The sequence below is a fragment of the Onychomys torridus genome, chromosome 5 (assembly GCF_903995425.1).
Source record: "Onychomys torridus chromosome 5, mOncTor1.1, whole genome shotgun sequence".
NCBI classification, from domain to species: Eukaryota; Metazoa; Chordata; class Mammalia; order Rodentia; family Cricetidae; genus Onychomys; species Onychomys torridus.
The window spans coordinates 62,629,483-62,653,074 of NC_050447.1; positions in this window are offsets into that span (position 1 = coordinate 62,629,483).

Consider the following 23,592-nt stretch of genomic DNA (forward strand, 5'->3'; position numbering starts at 1 on the left):
AGAGACAGAGTGGGAGGGCAGGGAGGAAGATATCATGATAGATGAGGACATCATTGGAATAGGAAGAGGCAGGGTGCTGGGGATGCTCTCAGGAATCCACAAGGTTGACCCCACCTGGGTCTGCTGGCAGTGGTCCAGAGGGTGCCTGGACCGGTCTACTCTGGTAACCAGCCTAGCAAATAACCTAGCTGTCTTCATAGAGCCTTTGTCCAGTGACTGATGGAGGCAGTCACAGAGATCCACAGCCAGGCACCAGGCTGAGTTCCGGGAATCCACCTGAAGAGAATTGTTAATGAAAACTCCTTGGATCTTACAACAATGACCCCAGCAAAAACTCACAGCAATAAGGGAAATGTTGCATAAACTGGCTGTCTGCTATAACCAGGCAAGACTACCAGTGGAGGGACTGAGACACCAACCCAGCCACATAATCTTTGACCTACAATGTGTCCTGCCTACAAGATGTTCTGGGGTAAAGGTGGAATAGAAATTCTGGGAATGGCCAACCAACAACTGGTGCAGCCTGAGACCCATACATACCATGAGAGAGAGCTCACCCCTGACACTGTCTGGAGGGCCAGAACCCAGGGCCTGGATAGAACAGAGATGTAGGATAGAACCAAACTGTAGCGTGAATCTCAAAGAGTTCTTATTAATAAGAACAAACCTGAGGCCAGTTATTGGGGTGATTGCTGGAAGATCAGAGAAGCAGAACAAGCCATTGCTATCTCACCTTGCTAGTTCCTTAGCTGGTCTTGTTTCCTCAGACTGGAAGCTTCTGAGTCCTCCTCCACATGAATCTCAGCTTAAAGGTTGGGTTTCTGGAATTAAGGCATGGGTCACCATGCTTAGCTGTTTCTAAAGTGGCCTTGAACTCAGAGATCCGGCTAGCTCTGTCTCTCAAGTGCTGGGATTAAAGGTGTGTACCACCACCGCCCAACTTCTGTTAGGGCTTACTCTGACCCATTTTCTAGACACCATTTTTGGCTTTGTTCTAGTGGTTGTCTGTTCTCTGACCCCAGATAAGTTTATTTCAGGGAACACACAATATTTCAGGGAACACAATACTCACCACACCAAACATGACTGGCAATATATATTTAATATATATGTCAGTATGTCAGTGTAATGATGCCTTATTGTCATAGATTGTTGGTACCTATTGTCATCAGAGAAGTTTCATCCAGCAACTTATGGAAGCAGATGCAGAGACCTCACAGTCAAACATTAGGTAGAGCTCAGGTAATCCTGTGAAAGAGGGGAAGAAAGGATTGTAGGAGCCAAAGGGGTTAAGGACATCATAAGAAAACCAACAGAATCAACTAACCTGGACTCATAGGGGCTCACAATCTTGAGCCTACATGGGACTGACCTAGGCTCTCTGCCCAGGTTGTGTACCTTGGCCATCTGATGGGACTCCTAACAGTGGGAACAGAGGTTGCTTCTGAATCTTTTGCTGGCTTTTGGACCCTATTCCTCATTCTGGTTTGCCTTGTCCAGCCTTAAAAAAAGAGAAGGTGTCTAGTCTTCTGTAATTTTATATGCCATGTTTGGTTAATATCCATGGGAGTCCTGCCCTTTTCTGAATGAAATGGAGGAGGTTTGGATGGCGCATCAGTGAGGAGGTGATGGGGAGGGATTAGGAAGAGAGGAGAGAAGAGAAACTGTGGTTGGGATATAAAAAAAAAAAAAGTTAAATGTTAGCATAAAGATGCTAAAGTATAGCTCTTCACAGTACACGGCTTCTGGAGGGAAAGTGGGGACTCAGTTATCTTTAAGGTGCTGGTCACTGGCATTTGACTGTGCTCTAATATGGGCAACACAATTAGACTTAGTGTATTTGGGGGAGGGGCTCGAAGGGTGGACATGGGAGGAATGGGAAGCAAGTGTGATTGAGGTGCATTGTATAAAATTCACAAATGATTAATAAAAATGCTATGTTGGGGGAAAAAGGAAACAGAGAGGACAACAGATGGCAAGGAACAAAGCATCCACCCAAAGAAGATAAGAATAGACCAGATATCAGCACCTAGAATTACAATCTTCTCCATACTCGATGCCTAAACACCTGCATAAAAACACAAGCAATCACCAGGACAGTATGTCTCAACTAAATCTCAGCAAGTCCCTGAATATTCCAACACAGCTGAAGCACAAGAACAAAAAAACCCTTAAAATAGCCTTTATGGATATGATAAAAGTTCTTAAAAAGAGAAATAAATAAATCCCTCAAAGAAATCTATGGAAACACAAAACAAGGGAAGAAAATGAATAAAACGTTTTAAGACCCAAGAGTGGAAATAGAATCAACAAAGAAAACCCAAACTGAGGGAAATTAGGAAATGAAAAATTTAGGAGCTCCAACCAGAAACTTAGAGGCAAGCCTCACCAACACAATACAAGAGACAGAAGAGAGGAACACCAGCATTGAAGATACAACAGAAGAAATGGATATCTCAGTCAAAGAAAACGTTAAATCTAAAAACTCCTGTCACAAAATATCCAGGAAATCTTAAAAGAACAAATCTAAGAATAATAAGAATATAGGGAAGAGAAAAAAACAGGCCAAAAGCCTAAAAATATTTTCAATAAAACCATAGAAGAAAATTTCCCTTACCTAAAGAAAGAGGTACCTATCAAGGTAAAGGAAACATACAGAACACCAAATAGACTGGAGCAGAAAATAAATTCTCCTCAGTACATAGTAATGAAAATATTAAACATACAGAACAAAGAAAAATATTAAAAGCTGCAAGGGGAAAAGTCCAAAAAACATTTAAAAGCAAATATATTAGAACAACATCTAGCATCTTAGTGGAAACTGTAAAGCCTGAACAAATGTTCTACAAACTCTAAGAGATCACAGGCCATAATATACCCAGCAGAACTTTAATTCACAATAGTTAGAAAAAATAAGACATATCATGATAAAAACAAATTTAAGCAATATATCTATCTACAAATCCAGGTCTACAGAAGGCACTAGAAGGGAAACTTCAACCAAAAGAATTTTACATTCAAGAAAATAAGTGGAATTAAATAATCTCAGACAAGCAAAGTCAAAAGAATAGAAGCACATGCAATCACCACCACAACAGCAAAATAATAGGAATCAACAAACAGCATGCATTTGCATTGATAGCTCTCAACACCAATGGTCTCTATTCCTCAATAAAATGACAGACTAACAGAATGGATGAAAAAGCAGGATTCATTCTTCTCCTGCATTTGAGAAACATAACCTTTCATCAAAGAAAAACATCATCTCAGGGTAAAAGGATGGAAAAAGATATTCCAAGAAAATGAACATAAATAATAAGCTGGTGTAGCCATTTTAATATCTGACAAAATATACTTTAAAACAAAACTGATAAGAAGAGATAGGGAAGGACACTACATATTCATCAAAGGAAAAATTCACCAAGAGGACATTGCAATTCTTAACATCTGTGCAAAAACATAAAGTGTTCCAAGTACATAAAAGATATACTACTACATTAGAGTTTAGGTCACACATTGACTCTTACACACTGATAGTAGGATACTTCAACACCATATCTTATGGATAGATGGGTCACACAGACAAAATATAAAGAGAGAAATGTTGGAGCTAACTAACATTACAAACAAAATCGTTTTTGTTTTGTCACATTTTATTTTATTATTATCTCTCATAAGCCTGTTCATTTTCTAATGAGGAACAGAAAGGGGGTGGATCTGGATGGGAAAGGAGGTGGGGAGAAACTGGGGGGAGTAAAGGAAGGGGAAACCACAAGCGAGATATAGTGTGTGAGAGGAAAACACTATTTTCAATATAAGGAAAAAACAAAGGCTTCCACTAACTAGACTGATACCAGCATGCCAGGCTAAATCTTGTAGAGATTTACGTATAGAAGATCAACCACACTAAAACCATAGAAGAAGGAGACATGTTAGCCTAACTGAAGGGAATGTGAAAATAAGAATCTAGGTTATCATGGCAGCAAAAGGATTGTAGATAGTAAAAATTGTAAGCACAAAGTCCCTGAGTCCAGAGTGTTGGCAGGCAGTGAAGAATTAAGGTGAAATAGAGAACAGAATTGGTACTTGGGAATGCTAAAAATAGATCTAGAATCAGAGACCTTGGACAGTTGTAACCACAAGCACATTGCTACATAAAACCTTACAATACTGCCTCTGAGGAAGTTTGGCAAAGTTTAATGGATAAGCACCTCTTTGCTAAACATTAAAATGTACTTTGCTGTCCTTGCAAAGCATGATGGACTAGGATCTTGCAGCCATCTGTCTTTTTTCTGATTCTTTCCATGTAAGTAAGTAATCTCATTATATAGGACCAGGTAGAAAGGATCAAAAGTTATCATATCCAAACTGATCTGATGCATGAAATTAAAACCAATTATTATGTCAACTCATGTTTCTAAAATAAAACTTGGTAGACTAGTACCCTAAAGAAATTTCTAAAATGTAACTCCATATGGGCAATAATATTGCTAGAGTGAGCAGGATGACATTAGAGGACACTTGAGGGGCAGTTAACTTTAAATCAGACATATCCATCTGGCCAGTTTCCACTGAGCTGATGTATAACTTCTTACATAAATCAACTGAATGTCATAACTCAGATAACACAATACAAACTGCCTATGAAGTTGTTCAGGATTTACACATTCCATACAGCTTTACACTACCTTGTTATATGATAAATATGCCATCTGTCCAGGCTGTATGACTACTCATAACAGAACTCATAAACCTTGGCACAAGAGGACTTTTAGTTGTATTTCCATGTCTAGTTCATTCATTCAATGAAAATAATGTCTCTTCTATATATTTCTTTGTATCTCCTACATGGACAGGCATGAGGCTGTTAACAGAGTAAATATAAAATGGTTCTTGGTTGACTGATAGACAGAGGTAGAAAATATATAAACATATATTGGTGAACTGATACAGCTAGCTGCTTTTCTTTGCTAAAACTTGTAAGAATATGTGGACTCTGGTTTCTGATACAGTGTCTGGTTACAAACACCATGAAATTTCTCATTAGGAGTGGATTTCATTAATGGTGCTCTGATGATCATGGTAAGTAGACACATAGACCTGAGGAGTGGTTCTTTTCCACTCTTACACCTTGAGCTACCTGTCTCAACAATGACATTGCACCCTCAGTCTGGTGAGCCTTGTATTTGATATTAAAATTCACAAAATAACAAATTGTATAAAGGTTTTTAAATTGAATTCACTTGTGAATGAGTACTGTAAATTTCTCCAGACTTTTAACTATGAAGGTAACTAAGAGGGACTTATATGGTACAGAGAGACCAGTGTTATGCCATTAAATATTATACAGTAGGATAGTAGAATAAAGGAAATTACTTAGCAACATCATTTGGAACTTGTGCAGTGGGGGTAAACCAAAGGGGAAATTTCTTATAGTTTTAGATAGAAAAATCTAGAAAGACATATAACTTTAAGGTAAACTGCAGAGTCAATATGTATGATAAAAGCTAGTTACACAGTTTATACATACTAACCCACTAGTTGTTCAGAAACAGTATACATTCTCCCTAAGGAAAATTGATACAGAATAAAAGAATTCTGAGGTTAGCAGTGAGAATTACACAAGGTATATATCCATGTGAGTGATGTGCTTTCAAACAGTAGGTTATATAATGAGTATTTAGACATTGTAAAATTAGTGTTCTCCCCCAAAATAGCCAAAACTCAAATAAAATGTAAAGTGAGCCCAAGGTTTCAGACAGCCAGCTCATGCACTAAGGACAGATCCTGGCTCAGTCTGGAAGGAGGTGACAGGACCTGCCTGTACAGAATGCACCAGGTTTAAATGAATCCCCAGGGGTGCCTTGATCCTGGAGGACATGGGAATGGAGGGGAGGGGCTGGGGGGAAGGTGGGGGTGGGGGCGGGAGGGGGGAGGACAGGGGAACCCATGGCTGATGTATAAAATTTAAAACACATAATAACAAAGAAAAAAATATTTAAAAAAAAGTAAAGTGAGATGTGAAAACCTCACATAATCTTAATAAGTTGGTGGGGGGGAACCAATGGCCAACTCATCTCCATCTAGCTCTCTAATTTTGCAGGCAATCAATGGCTCCCTCACAGCTGTAACCAGAATGCTGCTATTCCATCAACTTGGAGGTTTGCAGACTCCTGTGGAGTCAAAAACCCACTGAATAACAAAAGCATAGTAACTCTTGGCTCTGTTGCGGAGATCTCTAAACACTCCAAGTACATTTGGATTTATATTTATTCCTTTTGCCATGTCTACAAGTAAGCATGTGCATTTATGAATGTATGCTCTTTTATATGTATATATGTTAATAATTAGACATGTTTAAAGGTTTTCAGTATTGAAAACTCTATAGGTTTTCAAAGTTCTTGTGATTAAATTAGATGATGCAGGCTAGGGAGATAGCTCAGCCCATAACACACTTGACTTGCAAGCTTGAGGACCAGAGTTCAAGAGTTCAAGCCTCAGGACTCATGTATAAAATCAAGTATGATGGCATGTGCTTGCAATCCCAGCACTGGTGAGACAGAGATGTGTATTGCTGACTAGCTACAATAGACTACACTGAGTTTCTAGCCAGTAAGAGATGTTGTCTCCAACAAAAGGAAAAGGTTGGACAGTAACTAAGGAATGGCTCCTCATATTTTTCTCCAACTTCCATCTTACATGCATCCATGTAAGTGAGCATGCACACACACACACACACACACACACACACACACATACACACACACACACATACACACATGTACTTGTAGACCTACACATACACCTGCACACATGTATAGAAACATATATATGTATCTGCATACATGTGTGCACTTGAATGTATATGTACACACAAGAAAAATTATATGATACCCCAGGTGGTCTTAGAACTTTCACTAGTCATCTGAAAGATACTTCCCATACACTTGCTTCTCTGCGCAAGTAGAGAAGGTGCTGATCCTTCTGCACCGAAAAACTGTTTATTTTCTCATTTATCTGCATCCTGAAAGTATTGAATGGATCATGGACTGGCCAGAGAAGAAATGCAGGTATTTGAAATAATTCTGTTTTATTTCCTCAGTCTCTTCAGTATAATGGTATAATGAGTTGATTTTACAACCATACTACCCAGAACAAACTCAGTCATATCTGACTAGAAAACTAAATAGGGCCATGCCTTACTAGCACTTGGACAAGAGGAGAGTGACCTTGCCTTTCCTGCCTACTCCATGAGCTCAGATGCACTAGAGTTAACTTCAAAGCCAACTGTATGCTCTATGACAATACTTTGCTAATCCACGGGGCCAATGATGCATCAGAGCTAGAAAAGTAGGACCCAGGGAAGAATAAATGTCTACTCTGGTTTCATAAATGAATCTGTAGTACATTAAATGAACCACAGAGATGATGTAAATTGTGTCTTAGCACAAACAGCATGACCAAGAAGGGGTTAGAGTTGATGACAGGGAGTAGCTGAACTCATTCCTCCCTTTTGACACATGCCTAACTGCATATACAGTTAGGAAGTGATTTGGAGATGGGGCTGATCCATTTCCTAGCAGAAGAAACAAATTTTAAGTTCTGCTACTTTATCTGTGGTGCATTAAAGAAACAAGTCAGCACATGGACTGACCTTTATGGATTCATATACTTTCAAAGTTCTTTGAATAGTTGAAAAACAATCCACTTTTCTCCCTTTTCTCACCTACAGTCCTCACTTGTAGAGCAAGCTTGGAATGGAACACCAAGACATAACAAGGGACTAGCTAGGACAGTCATGCTTTAGTCACTCTTCCTCTAGAATCAGGATTTACTCAACACTTTAGCCTCATTCATGTTACCTTGGAATACAGTACCCAGGGTGGGTTGCCTTTTGAGCTATGCAACTGTAGTATCTGTAAATGAAACTCCCTTATCCAGGGAGCTGAAACACAGGGGACTAGCTCATAAATAATTTCCAGACTCTATTTTTCCTGTTGACAGCAGTAAAACATGTAATTTGTTGGCAGCATAGACTTTCTGTCTCAGATGTCTCAGATAAGGGGCTAGTTGGTGTACATAAAACCTACTTCACTGCTTCATGATTTCTATAGCATAAATACAGTAATATGCATGCTTTTATACAGACTAGCTTATATAAGCTTAGGCTAAGGCCTTAGGAGAGTCAGCCATGGAAAATTTTAACTCTAAGACAAATGCAGGAATAGTACAAATAAATTTATTACTTTTTTCTAAAATGTCCCATTTTTGTAAAGTTTTCTTTCCTCGTTGGGGTTACTTTCATAATTTGACTATGGGAAACTAAATAGCTTTCTAGGCATCTGTTTACCCATCTGCAAATGATGAAGTTTGATGAAAATGCTAAGATAGAATGTTCTAGGAGTACTTTTCCCTCTAAAATTTCCAGTTCTATTTTATTATGCACAGCATCCTGTTTACTTTACACTTGATGGAAGATTAGCACACCCTAAATTCCTTCAGAGAAACTCCTTTTCCTGTTCCTAGTGCACCTCAATGTTCCTCAATATGAGTGAAAATGATGCACACAAGGAAAGACAATAAAGAACACAATAAAGAACAAGGAATAACAGACCATGATAAATGATGACCACTTGTGCTTTTATTTATAGATGATGTGTGACTGACTTCAAAGACAATATGTGTACATGCATGGAAGTATGCACATACATGTATTCAAACACAAACACTTACATAGATCTGAATGTTTCATTGAATCCCTTAAATATTAATATCATATAGTTAAAAGAATATATTAATATTTGCCTCATATTTTTATTGGCAGCATCTTCTCAATATAAAATAGAATGAGAGCACCAAGGAGTTAGCACACTTGGTATAGTGTTTGCCTAGTATGAAGGAAACCATGGGTTTGATATACTACAGCACATAAACCAGACTGGTAGCACATGCCTGTAATTCTAGCACTTGGGAGGTAGATGAAGAATTAGCAGAAGTTTAAAGCCAGACATGGTGGCACTTTCCTTTAATCTCAGCACTTGAAAGGCAAAAACAGCCAGATCTCTGTGAGTTTGAGGCCAGTGAGTCTACTAAGAAGGACCCAGGCCAGCTAGAGCTACACAGAGGGACTCTGTCTTAACATTGAACAAATAAAAACAAAATATTCAGCTCTAAAGAAAAATAAAATACAAATATTTCAAGGACACTAATGGACTTAAAATGTATGCTATTATATAAGGCCACACAATCCCAGGAAAAAACTCACTTTCTCCCAGTCTAGTACATATTTATGTGTGTGTACTTGTATATATGTACATATAGGGTATATTTTAACATGGAAGAGGAGAGCAAGAATGGATAAATATTAGGTGATGAGGAAGGACTGAATACAAGTAATGAACACCACAACAAAGAACTGAACACAGGTAACAAACACTTGCATCATGAAAGAGAATATAAAGCTTTTCTATTTTTGACTTTGTCATGGGTTTGCCAGGCATTTGTGTTGGCTATATCATAAAAAATATATTGGATAATGAAAGTGAAATGTCCAATGAGTAGCTCCATAGTTTCAGAACAGCTCTGCTAACTGTATAGAAGTTCACTGAGATGTATAAACGACGGGTCTGATTAATTTTGGTGTGTGATTGTCACTTGCAAGGTATTTATACTACAGTTATTTTTTTATTTTAAAAGCTTAAGGTCAATCCAGTACTACATAGAAAGATTAAGAGCAGTGTCAACTACATGAAACTTCTCTCAAAGGCAAATAAATAAAGGAAAAATAAGATAGGAAAGGAATTCATGTTTTACATTTTTATAAGCATGTTCTAAGGACAGATCAGAAAGTATAGGGATTTGTGATTTAGAGTAAAAACAATGGAAACCAAAATGTTTTCAAAATACCAAAGCAGAGAGTAAAACTGTGTAGATAAATTTTAAAGCCAAAAAAATGTCAATCAAGATGTGAGCTATGGAGGCCAAACCTATAAGTTAGCATGGCAGACGTTCTGAGAGGCCAGGGAAGTCTAAAGTGATTCTCACCATGGAAAAGACACATCGCCCTAGTATATACCCTGTACACCTGGGTAAGACTGGCAGCCTTTCAAATACTGCTTTCAGAAGAGAGCCCTGCAAATTGCCACTCACAATTCTAAGCCAGATGGTCTGTGTTGAGGAACTTCCAGGGCTGTCAAGCATAATAATAGAGGTATTGTGAGGCACTTGTTCAGTTATCCAACTTATTATAGGAACAAGAAGAAGTTTGCTGGTATTTCCAAGTTCTGAAACAATGTATTGTAAAAGATGCTGTTGTTTTCTGAGGTGTTATGTCTCTGTCCCCAGTGTGACTTACTGCATTAGGTATAAACTAACAGCCTCTGATCTAAATACATGATAATTTAGATTTCCTCAGAAGTCAATTTCATTTCAGAAGAAATAGGATTTATTGAAATTACAGGAGTGTTGGAGACTTTAGATCTATGTAAATAGTTTTGTACTTTCTCAATTAAGTACACTCATTAAATTGGAACAAAACAATAATCTGAACTATAATGTATCCCTGGTTAAATAGATGTTTTAAAAAATATTCAGGCATCATACAAAATAAACATTTTCAAATGTATTTCATATTTAACAAATGATTCTTGACTGTGTTGGAAAAGAAAATTTCTTGGATTAATTATGGTAAATAGAGTTTATTTGAGCAAAGAAACAAAACAAAACAAAGCAAAAATGAATCAGAAATGATTCAGATGTTAGCATGCCTCTAGAACCAGAGAGAATTGTGAGAATTCCAGTTAACAGGGATGGGAATGAAGATCAGTGTGTAGAGAATCTGCCATGAATGTATGAAGTTCGGGGTTCAATTGCAGGATCACATAAACCAGACATGGTGGTGCACTCCTGGAGTCCCAGCACTTTGAAAGATAAGAAATTCAAGGTCATCCTCCTCAGATACATATTGAGTTTGAGGCCAACTTAGGATATATGAGATTTGTCTCAAAACAAAACAAAATGCCAGTCAGCAAGATAGTCAGTCAGCATTAAAAGAAAACAGACATGAAACATAAGAAACAATGATGTAAATGTAACTTAGCGACAACTATTCTATTATTAACAGCTTAGTTAACTGGATACAGGATGCCCTGTAACCAACTCAAATTCATTTTTTGTGACTAAATTATATATTAATTTGATCTTCTGAGCCCATTGTAGAAGCCCATTACAAATCAATGACCTCACGCAATTTTACATCGCAGTTAACCTAGCATAACTTGAGCGCTAAGATAATACTAAGAACAAATAGAAAAGTTATACTGCTTAAAGTTTGATTGAAAGAAATAAAAAAACAATAAATGTAAACATATTGTAATAAATAGAAAAGGAAAAATAATAATTTCAGGAATCTTAGAGAGTAATGGATATGTGTAAGGGGTGGTTGTAGACAGAGATTGGAAATGTTGTCATGATTAGATGGTTAATCCATGAAGGTTTCACCTAGGATGGGATTTTTGAACAGAACACCCCAGAATTAGTGGTAGTCATTATACCAAAATAGATAAATGATAAATGATGCAGACATAAAAGTACATTTTAACAACCAAGCAGGTGTCCACAAAGCACAATGAAGATTGTCTAAATTCTGCCATGCACATGAACTCTTGAGTGTTTGGTCCTTGAGGACGTTTTTATTGCGGCCCATGTCCATGTGGGATCTTCTAAACATCAGTACTGCCCTAATTTCCTCTTCAGTACTTATGGTCTTTCCTCCCAGAACACCAGGTAAGAAACCAAACCATGAGAGGGAAAAAGTAGAAAATTGTCTCCTCACTGTGTAATCGATATGTTTTGACTGGAGAAAAATTAAATGATAAATACTAAGGTATGGCATGTAATACCTTTTATGCCTATGTCTATCTTAAAGGGACACTAAAAGAAGCATTTATTATTTAGCATTCTTTTTATTTACTATTTTACAGTTTCATACATAATGTCCTTTGATCAAAGATTCCCCCCCCATTGTCCTCTATATATCACCTTTCCCCTCCCACAAAATCTCCTTTTATTCTCATCTCATTCATATCTTCATGTCTGTCTATGTGTGTCCAACTACATTTAATTGAGGTAGCCTGCATGATAATGAATTTGGGGTTAATTCCTTGATGGGCAGCAGTGTACAAGTAGCTCCACTACTGTGGCATATTACTTCCCACTTTGATTATATGTAGTGTCTCTGAAAGTAATGGGGATTTATGAAGCTTTCTCCTATCCATTATAAAACATTGATGGGTTTGGTCCTATGCAGTTAGCCACTGTTGCTGTGAGTTCTTCAAGGCCACATGAAGAAGAGCAGTTTACAACATGCCTTATCATCCTCCAGCTCTCAACCTTTTCTACCATCTTCTGTGACATCTTCTCTGAGCTTCAGATGGCAGATCGAGATGTCCCAATTAAATCTGGATATTCAACAAGTCATGTATACAGTATCTTGATGCATTATTGATCATCACCCAGTGTAAACAGACCATGGCTGGGGGTAGCTCTGATCATTGAACATAATCTGATCCTAACTATTTTATGGTCATTTTGACATCATAACCATTTAGCAAGTTAACATTAGAATGACACCCTCTAGGGATTATGAGGACCCTAGTCATAGAATTTGTCCAGGTTTGCAGTCATAGGTATGAGCTCCTCCTGTAGCATGGGTCTAAAACCCAATCAATAAACTACTGATTATCCCTAAAATAGTCATGACACTGTTTCATCAGTGGGCACATCTTGCCCAGAAAGTTGGAACTGTATTTACAGGGCTAGCAGTTAGCTCAGGCTGTTGGTGGGTTATCTCCCATGACATCTTGCATGGTACCTTCTAGTGCTGAGAAAGCTTATTAGCAAGAAGCTTTGAGCTCAGTTCTTGTTTTATTTCTCTATATCTTCCACAACAGGCTCACATTGTCTAGTTGTGATAACTAACCAAGAATGCCATGAGCCTGTACTGTTTTTGAACCTTCTGAGTCTTCCATGACCAACAACTTACAGGAAGTCATCCCACACCTGGCCACGGTATTTGTGTTTAAATAACTGATAATACACATGATATTTACCTTCAAACTCTTTCTCAAGACATAGTATAATATGTTTTAATATCATTTTTGTACAATTTTCATTCTAGTTAATCTCACTAAGCCTATGTCTCTACCCTTACCCCTACTTAAACTTTTTCACCCTCAGTTTTTACAGATATACTTTTCAATCACCTGTCATCCCCTTAAGGCAACTGCCCCCAATATATCATTTGTAGTTTCCTAGCATATACATGTACTCCTAGTTAAACGCATAAATCTAAAAAATTGCAAATACAATCCTTATGCAAGAGATAAACTTTGTGTTTGACGTTCTTGGTCTGGATTGTCTTGGTAAACTATACTAATTATATCTAATTATGTGTAATAAATGTTTTTCTTTATAGCCAAATTCCATTATATCTTTTATTATCTATCAGTTGATAAATATCTAAGCTTGTTCCATTTCCTTGTAGTGGTTACTAAATAAAAAAATAATAAAACAGCATAGGACATGGATAAGAAAGCATCTCTGTAGTAGAATATAGACTGTTTGCACATATGGCTCATATGATAGTGCTTTTTGAGAAGCTTCCACACTGATTTCTTCAGTAACTGCATTGCTTTAAGTGCCTACCAATAGTAAATAATTGTTCCCTCTTTCTCCACATTTTGACCATTGTTTGTTATCATTTGATTTCTTGATGAAAGCTATTCTGACAGGTAAGATGGAATTTCAATAAGATTTTAATTTCCATTTCCCTGATTGACAGATATATCAAACATACTTATGGACCTATCAAACAGATAAGTAGCTTGTTTTGTTTTAATGAATTTTCTACTTCATAGCTGTGTTTACTCACTATTCAAAAAAAAAAGGAAAGATGATTGCTTGCTTACTTAAAAAGGCAGAGTAATTGTTGTGTGTGTGATCGTGTGTATGCAATACAACACCAGTGTCTTATAATATATAAAGGACTTCTTCATTATCAATAATTTTTATCAGTTAATACAACCAGGATTAAAATGTTAAATGCACACCAAGTTTTTGTTTGATTCATTAATAAGAGAAGCTGATGGAATGGGAAAAGTGGTTCACAGTGTATTTTAGTAGTTAAATATTTGTGTATGCTGTAGAAAGAAAGTGTGGAAGATTGCCTATCCCCTTCCAAAGTACAGATGCACTGAAAAAAGGGCAAAGCTCATGAATCTACTGAAGTCTGTGGCTTTTGTTGGAGTGTATGACATAAAGTCTCCAAAGGTCATAAGTCTATAGTTGGAAAGAAATAAACTCAGGTTCCAGGAAGGACTGCACCTACAGTTCATCTTCAAGAATTTGAATTCCAGCAATAATTGTGACTGTTAAGGGAAGTTACATGTGCCTGACCTGCTCGTGAAGAAATAAAAGCAACATATTCAGAGGGATGTGGAGAATTGGAGGCCCAGTTGACTTCTGAACTAGAAAGGTGAAATGGCAGAAAACCAGTGGTGACCATTGCTATCTGACTCATCCAAGGTTATTATGATAAGCATTAGTTATTTACTTAACATATACTGAGCTGAGGCCACAGTGGTCTGTATTTAATGTTCACATAGTATTTTTGCCAATTGTAGATTTTATATTTACAAATCGAAGTTTGGAATAGTAGATGCCTTCCTAGTTGCAGAAACAGGCACAAGCTATGTGAATGCTACAAATAGAATGTGAGTGTTGGCCAGGTTGCTTAGAACTGCAAAGTCCAAGGGACCGTTTAGGGTACACCCAACCCACCAGGTGGAAAGCAGGTGGGCCAAAGGCAGCATTACAAATTCAGAAACCACACAATGTGATGTGGTAAGCACAAGTATGAACCAAATGCACAGTGAGCAGGCTGTCACTAAGGCACAGTCAGGAATAGATTAGAAGAGAAATTAATTTACTTTTGGAGAGACTAGGACCTTGATAGAATGGGAGTGTTCTTTCTTGGGGCTAAGTGTTTGTTAAAGCAGCAGACTCACTCAGTCACTGGATGTGCATTGCTGATAAACCATATATTGTCTTCTAAATGAAGTCTGTAGTCCTCCTGTTTCACATGCTAAACATGGGACAGATTAATATACCACAGATTTCACAGTTTAGATAGTAATGTAAAACTTATTTTCATATTGTAGGTATTGTGGGAAAATCTATCCTGAATTAGTCTGTTAATTGATCCAATTTTCCAGTTCATTTCGTGAGCAGCCAACAGGTCCCTTTGCAAGTACAATGTTTGAATTGGGTTTGGAGAAGTTTCCCCAAAACACACTGGAATTCAAAATCAGTAACCATCATGAAGTGGGAAATTATAACAGCTGCAGCTTTATGGATGTCTGAGATTTCATCAATTCAAAACTTAATAGATAACATAGAAATATGCAATTTCTATACCAGATCAGTCCTGGGCTATAGCATTCTTTTGGAAGGGTTTATAATTTTTATGAACTACCTCATTTTGTGTTTTTAGGTTGAAGGACATTCATATATGCATTTCAAAAATTCTAGATATTGCCACCAGGAAGATGATAATGAATGGATAAGTTTACATTGAGAATATAATAAATATATATATGTGTATGTATGTTTATAATACTAACATATATATATGAATTAACTATGCATACATGTATATATTCTATAAAGGATTAAATACAGAAATAATAGTTATAGATGATCTAGATATAAAAGTGAAACTGAGAAAAAAATAACCACCAGTGTGATAACTAGTTAATAAGTTAGTACTGAAGACAAAATGAGAATGCTATGTTTTTTCCTTATTTAACAGTCTTTTTTACTGACATTTTGTTTACCTAGAGACTATTGTAACCAGTACAATAGGAGAAAAAGGACAAGGAACAAACAAATTTGTAGAATATTGAGAAAATGAAAGCAAAAATATTTTGACTAAATCATGGGTTTTATGTTATTTGCTTTGTTCTGTTTCACTTTTTTGAGTCAGTGTCTCATATATCCCAAGATACTCTTGAAGTTATTATGTAGCCAATTGTAGCACAAATTCTAATTGGTCTTAATAATAAAAACCCAGAGTCAGATATCAGGGTGAAAGCTGAAAGATCAGAGAAGCAGAGCAGCAAACCACTGGAAAGATTTCTTACCTCTAGGAATTCTCAGACTGAAAAGGCCCAGATCCTTTCTCCACCCCACCTTATCACTTCCTCTCTCTGCCCAGCCACACTACTTCCTGTTTCCTCCTCCCAAGTTCTGGGATTAGAGGTGTGTGCCACCACTGCCTGGCGTCTAGTGGCTAGCTCTGCACCCTAATCTCCAGGCAAGCTTTATTTGTTAGAGCACAAACAAAATATCACATTTTCATTGGTTGATGAATAAAACTGATTTGGTCTATGGCAGGGCAGAATATAGTTAGTCAGGAAAGCCAAACAGAATACAGGGAGTAAAAAGGGTGGATTGAGGGAGAAGCCAGCCATCCACCCAAGATGCCAGCAGTCTGATAATGTCACGGCCACATGGCAATACTAAGATTAATAGAAAAGAGTTAATTTAAGTTGTAAGAGCTAGTTAGCAATAAACATTTATAATTAATATGGCCTCTGAACTATTATTTTATAAATAGCTATGGGACCCAGCAGGATGTAGAAAAGCTTCCAGCTACAATCAATGACCTCAATCCCTTGATCCTCCTGCCTCCTCCTGCAGAATGCTGGAATTACATGCACACACCATGACCTCTGTTTATGTGGTACTGGACACTGACCCCAGGACTTTGTACATTCTAAAAAAGCACTCTGAAAATAAAGCTGCATCTTATCCCCTAATTACAGGGGTTTTTTTTAATCTAGAAAGTGTGAGGAGTGATTATTACATAAATGATCTGTGTCTATGGAGACCAATCATCCATTCCACTTGCTGCTATTTTATTTTTAAATTCTGGACCAAAAGTTGCAGATATTGGAATCTACCCTTGAGCCTTGTGTGAGCACTACTATCATTGAGAGACCCCCATGTACCCAAATATATTCTCTTCCCTTTGCCTTCCCTTACAGACTCCACAAAGGACCAGTCTATGAGCTAGTAAGTTGATGCCAGCTGGATGTCAAGGTGACTTAGACATAGATATATGGGACAAAAAAACCAAACTTATACCAAAGCTAATCGAGTTTCTTACTCTTTCTTTAATCAATAGATTATATGCTTATAGATGATTGTGTCAGTAATTACACTCATTGCTGTGGATACACAAAATGTGAAATATATAATTAGGCATGAATTCAATAAATATATTGGGGATATGTACATTTTCTGGCTTGATAGAAGATATTAAATATTCTGAATTTTGTTTGCTGATTAAGAAGGAACCATTGAAGAATTCTGATTTTCAAATTTATAGAAGTTTTATTTCCTTTAAAAAATAAGGTGACATAAATTTCATTATGTGGTTTCTCAAGGAGCAAAGGAATTCATTCAACTGGAAGTCTTCTAAAGTAAAGGCTAAAAAAAGCACTTCCTTTAAACTGATGTATATATGAGAAAAATAAAACCTAATTATATATTCTAAGATTACATACTATGTACTCCTGAACACCTATTCAAATTTTCAATGGAGAGACTGTGATCAATAGGAAAGTGGAGCAATATTCCATCCTAATTGGAAACTTGAATAAGGAATCACATCATAGATACTGAAACACCTCCCATGGAGGTAACTTGTCCAATGGATCATTCTTAATGATCTCTAGCATCAACTCCATCATGTGTTAATGGGTTTTATATGAATATTTTATTTCTGTATGCAGCTTAAATGATTGTCCTTGTTGGCCAAATGCCACGTGAACATTCCACTATCTACCAAGCAGCTGACACATGAGAACTCGGGGGATGAGGAGTGACAAGGAAGGAGAGTTTACTCACCATGTGGTGACTCCAGGCTACTAGTCAAACAAGCAGACCAACTGCTCTCCTGGTTTACGTAAGTACCATGTGTCAGAAGCAACAGAAGGACGTTTTGTGAACAAATCTTATCTAAGTTTAAGGATAATATTTTCTTTTGCATCTTTTAATGTTTCCCCTACTACTCTTCATCATTATTTCACATGAAAGAAATCCCTAAATTTAAACTTTCTAATCATCATCTCTGCCTGGATTCTGGGGTGTTTAGCCTATTGTTTCAGTCTCTCCTGAAGGCCATGGTTTATGAAGCAGGACTTGACAAAAGTTTGTTTTCAGTTAGCCCCAATTCCAAAATTCAGCATATTATTTGTGATTAATACTACATCTATATGTAGAGAAATCCAGGGAAATCCCTCAAAAAGGAAAACAACAGGAAAAGCTACTGCTGAGCATTATTTTTTCTTTTCTTTTTGAGACCATTTTTCTAGGGCTCATCTCACTATTCCTGCTGTGCCCTTGTCCCTTCTGAATTATATCTCGTGACTGAAATTCAGACACAGTGTGAACAGCTCTTGGGCCACTGAAACCGCTATTTGATGCTATCTCAAGATGCCATAATCGGTCTAAAGCTATATAGACGTTTTCATGTACATCAAGCTGAGGAATGTATGTGAATGCTGCCAGGCAGCCTGCAGAGTAGATTAAGGGTGTTTATTTTCAGGACGTTAATATCTTCAAAATGTAATTGGCAAGCATAAGGCAGTGGTGTGGGAGGATGCTGGGTTTATGCACAATTGCACACATTGATTCGTTAGCAATATGTGAGGCTTAAATTGGCATGGTATTCAGGCAAACGTTATCTGCGGCAGTGTGTTCAGATCTCGAATACATTGCCCACACTATTTCTTGTGACTTTGCCTATGAGCTATGGGTGAAGCTGATTGAGTAGTAAAGAACTTGGAAAGATCGCTATGGTGTCTCAAGAGAAATATAACAAAGGGACCTAAGTCACTAACAATTTTACAGAAGTCAATGATAAACTTAACTCATCTTTGTTTAAGAAACTAAAATTATTAGTAAGTTTTGATGCAACTAGAAATTTGACTGTCTCTATTGGATGAAGTATACAATCAGAAATATTCAATTTTCAATGTGATTGTATGGTTTTTGTCTAAGATATTTGGTTAATGGATATTGAGTCTTCTCACCATATTAAATTTTCTGAGATTAGTTGTAAATTTTGAGTTTATACTGTATGATATTTATTAACTTTGTAATAGACACAAATTATAGATGCTAAGATATCAGGACTTTTCTTTCAAAACTACCCTAGTGATTGGGAAAATATGTAAGGAGCTAGACAAAGTAAGATTGGTCTGGAACTGATTATTGTTGAAAATATGCTATAGAGTACCAATTATTATAGTCCTTCATAGATCCAACAATTATTTTCAACAAATTTAAAGAATTAATTCAACATGGCTTGGGTAAAAATTTATTGCTGGGATGATAGTTCCTATGAACTTTACACTCACTTGAGAATTAACAAAACTGTCTCATGATATGTGAAGTGTTAATCTCACATTATGGTGTTTGTTGGTTTGGGTATTTTGTTTGTTTATTTGCCATGTCTGAGAAAAAGTAATTATTCATTTAAAATTGTTATTTTTGTAAAGTTGTTGGCAATCTTTTTCCTTTTCACATGTTCCTTTCTGCTCCCCATTGTTCTCTTTTTCTTGCCCTCTGTTCTCAAACTGCACTTAGAATTTTTAATGGTTTTTATTTCCAGGGCCATCCCAGGAGCCCATTCTCTCATACAACTGAAAATGTATCCCTTATCTACTATGCTTTAAAGTTCACTTGTGTGATGATGCTACCAAGGTAGACAAATACGCAGACGATGCTATATTGAATGGGACATAAGATTTGACTTTTCTTTACAGTTTCTTACTGTGTTACTGAAAACAAAATTTTCAGATAGGAAAATGGACAAAGAGGGTACAAGTGTTGTATTTCTTGCAATAAATGTGAATATTCAGTGAATGAAACTTGAGTCAATTCCTTTGCCTGCTGTCCCTGGATATATGAACTTGGCTTTATAGTTCAAAATCTCTGAACATTATTTCCTTAAAAGGAAATTGGAAAATGTATCTCTCATTTATAAATTGTCTTAAGAACTGAATTGAATGTGAAAATTAAGTAACGGATCTAGGGTTGTGCCTAATAGTTAAATATTAATTTATCATGAAATATTAATTCATCTCCATCTTCAAATCATTCCTAATTATATCTGATATAGAACAAGATCTTTAAAAATTAATGGTGTTAAATGCTGAATTTCCTGGATTCTGGAAGACAAGCTGAATGTCTTCTACCTTCCTTTTTCTTCTTCCTTAGAGGCCACCTAGAGGATGCAACTCTCCTTCTAAGGTACGTAACTAGGAGCTCCAGAATCCTGAAGTCACAGTTTCCTCAAGCAATCAAATTGTTGAGAGAATAAGGTAGCTGTATAAAATGATAACATGACTAAACATAGCTAATAGACAGGACCTAGCCATGATAGAAGTAGGAGCAGAGAGAGAGAAGGGGGGACAGAGGAGAGAGCATTGTAGTTGGAATCTTAAAGGTACTTATTAATAAAAACAAACCTGAGGCCAGTTATTGGGGTGAATGCTGGAAGATCAGAGAAGTAGAACAAGCCACAGCTATCTCACCTTGCTAGTTCCTCAGGTGATCCTGTTTCCTCAGGCTGGAAGCTTCTGAGTCCTCCTCCACATGAATCTCAGATGAACTGTGTTGCTCCAAAGTCTGAATGCTAAACCAGCCAAATGCTTAACTAACTTAGTTCCTTGTCCTCAGGCCTAATATACCTTTCTGCTTTCTGCTATCACTCCCTGGGATTGAAGGCTGTGTCAGCAAGACTATCTGTTTCTAAAATGGCCTTGAACTCAGAGATCCGGCTAGCTCTGCCTCCCAAGTGCTGGGATTAATGGCGTGCACCACCACACCCAACTTCTGCTATGGCTTACTCTGACCCATTTTCTAGCCACCATTTCTGGCTCTGTTCTAGTGGCTGTCTGTTCTCTGACCCCAGATAAATTGATTAGGGTGCAGAATTGTTGGGGACACAATACCACAGAGAATAACTGAAATAGCAGGGTTATAAGGAGAATGAGTAGCTAGGGTGAGTAGCTGGAAACTCATGAGTAGGAAGGAGTTTAGGGTAAGGGTGGAGGTTAGAAGAGCTAGGATGCTAGCATGGATTTCGAAATGTGTGATGATGAGGGAGCCTGGAGGCCAGCATGCTCTTTGGTATGCTAATAGGTACCACATATAGCCATTTGTCCCATCTGCCTTTTAGAATGTGGGGAAATGAAGTTCCTTTGGGTCTGACAGTAGAATTCAGTGGAAGAAAAACCATGGATTGAATCCTACCTAGAACATAAGCCTGCTTAGAAACAGGACTGGCATTCTGCCTCAGGCTGACCTGATTAAGTACCTCTACCTAGCACTGTAGGCTAATTATATTACCTTTCATGCTCTATGTCTATTGTCAAGACAGGTCAAACAAAAGCAGATTCACTGAGGCCCAGAGTTTGGCAAGCTATTTCATGGGGGATGGGGGGAGAAAGTTACACTGTTATAGGGCCCTGCTTTAACCTGAAAGGAAGCATATTGATATCCTTGGTGCTTGGGTATTTTGTGGCATAGCAAGAAATTAATGGGAAAGTGACAAGCATCAATTAATGGAATTGAGAGAATAAGGGTAAACTTGAGTCTTTCAGAAATAACCATAGAGGCATTTCAGAGATGTATAATCCAAAAGTGATAAAAGTACTAAATGTAATACTGGATAAACCAAAGACTTAAAAATAATTGTGTATATGTGTGCTGAAATAACAAAGGGAATATCTAAAAATATTATTGAAAGCACTTTGTCCCCAAGAAGTAAGATTTGAAATATAATAAACAGGGAAGGCTAACCACACTGCAGCCAATTCATGGTAGTCACAATTTCATGCCCTAAAGGATTCTAATTATTATAACTCGGGGATTCTAATTTGGAGACACTTGTTCCATTTCTGCATAGGGATGTGGGAAAAAAAAAAAAAAAAAAAAACCTCAGACCTGCTACAACATCTCAGATCTCATAGCAATAAAACACAGGACACATCTGTGTTTCTGAAGAGAGCCTCTAGATGCTCAAATTCCCTACATTTGCCTAGCAGAGAGACAAACAGACAGTGTCCTCCTCACTCAGAGACCCTTCTATCTAGCACATTTCTCTTTACCAGTAACATGAAGCACTCAACTTGTTTCATACCACCTTAGAGAACAGAGGAAGTAATGGAATTGTATGCAGTCAGTCACTCAGAATCTTATCTTATATAGAAGCTGCTCAGAACATTCCTTAATTTGGTAATAAAGCTAGATGCCAAACTTTAAACTCAATGTTATTCCCAGTCTACTCCTGTTTGCTAGGACTTGAAAGTTTAAATATATAAACTGAGCTGTCCAAAGTGACTCAGAATATATCTACATGGAAGTGAACACTGATACCAAGAGCAGGAAAAAGTAGGAAAAGGAAGTTATTTTTTGCCAAAATCTATGTTAAACTTAAAAGGTAAACAATAATGTGGTCTGGGTGGGTAGTGCACATCTCAGAACTCAAGACATACAATCTGAACAGTCATTCATTTTCAGCTGGGGTTATGCAAGAGACTCTGTCTCATAAGAAGAATAAATAAAAAAATTATGAGAGGGGGTGGAGGAAGGGAGGGAAGGACAAAGAAAGGAAAGAGAGAAAGGAGGAGAGAGGGAGGGAGGGAGGAAGGAAGGAAAGAAGGGAGGAAAGAAGGAAGGAAGGAAAAGGAAAGGGAAGGGAAGGAAAGGAAAGGAAAGGGAAGGGAAGGGAAGGGAAGAAAAGAAAAGAAAAGAAAATGTCTCAAGGTGAGACATTTCATCCTTTTGCTGGAGTGTTTACGGTGCTTAGATATTGCTATTTAATATTACATTATCTCTGAGTATAGTATTTTATTTTGAGAATAGATGATAAGAAGAACTTTGAATAGTCAGAAAGTCAAATTCACATTGATAACAGTAAACCAAATTACCACTTGGTAGACAGATAAGCAACACAATGATGATTTAAATATGGTTTGCTGAAATGAAAAATCATATCATTTTTAAGGCTGTCAGCATACTACAAGAAGATAGGGTAAAGAAAATATTACTTTTCATGGCATAGTTGAGTAATTTGGAAACAAGAATGTGAATAAAATATGACCACAATTTTAAACTCCACTTACTTGATGTGAGAGACAGAAATACCAAGGCGCCAAATGGAAAGGCTATTTCTTGAAAGCTTCACCATTAATAGGATCATCACATTTGTAGAAAAATGTACTTAAATTTCAATTCAGCAGCACTCAGTTATGAACCCTTTAAGTCAAGGATCTCTTAGCACAAATAGCATCTCTGATTTTGCACACCAAGTGACTGGGGTGTGTAGAGACATTCTGGGGTCAGAGAAGATGGTGAGACTGCTTACCCCGTGAAGCTAACTGCTGGCCTGGGGTCCAATAGAACAAAGAAACCAACCAGTTTAAAAGCAGTTTGGGAGATGGCAAAATGACCCATCAC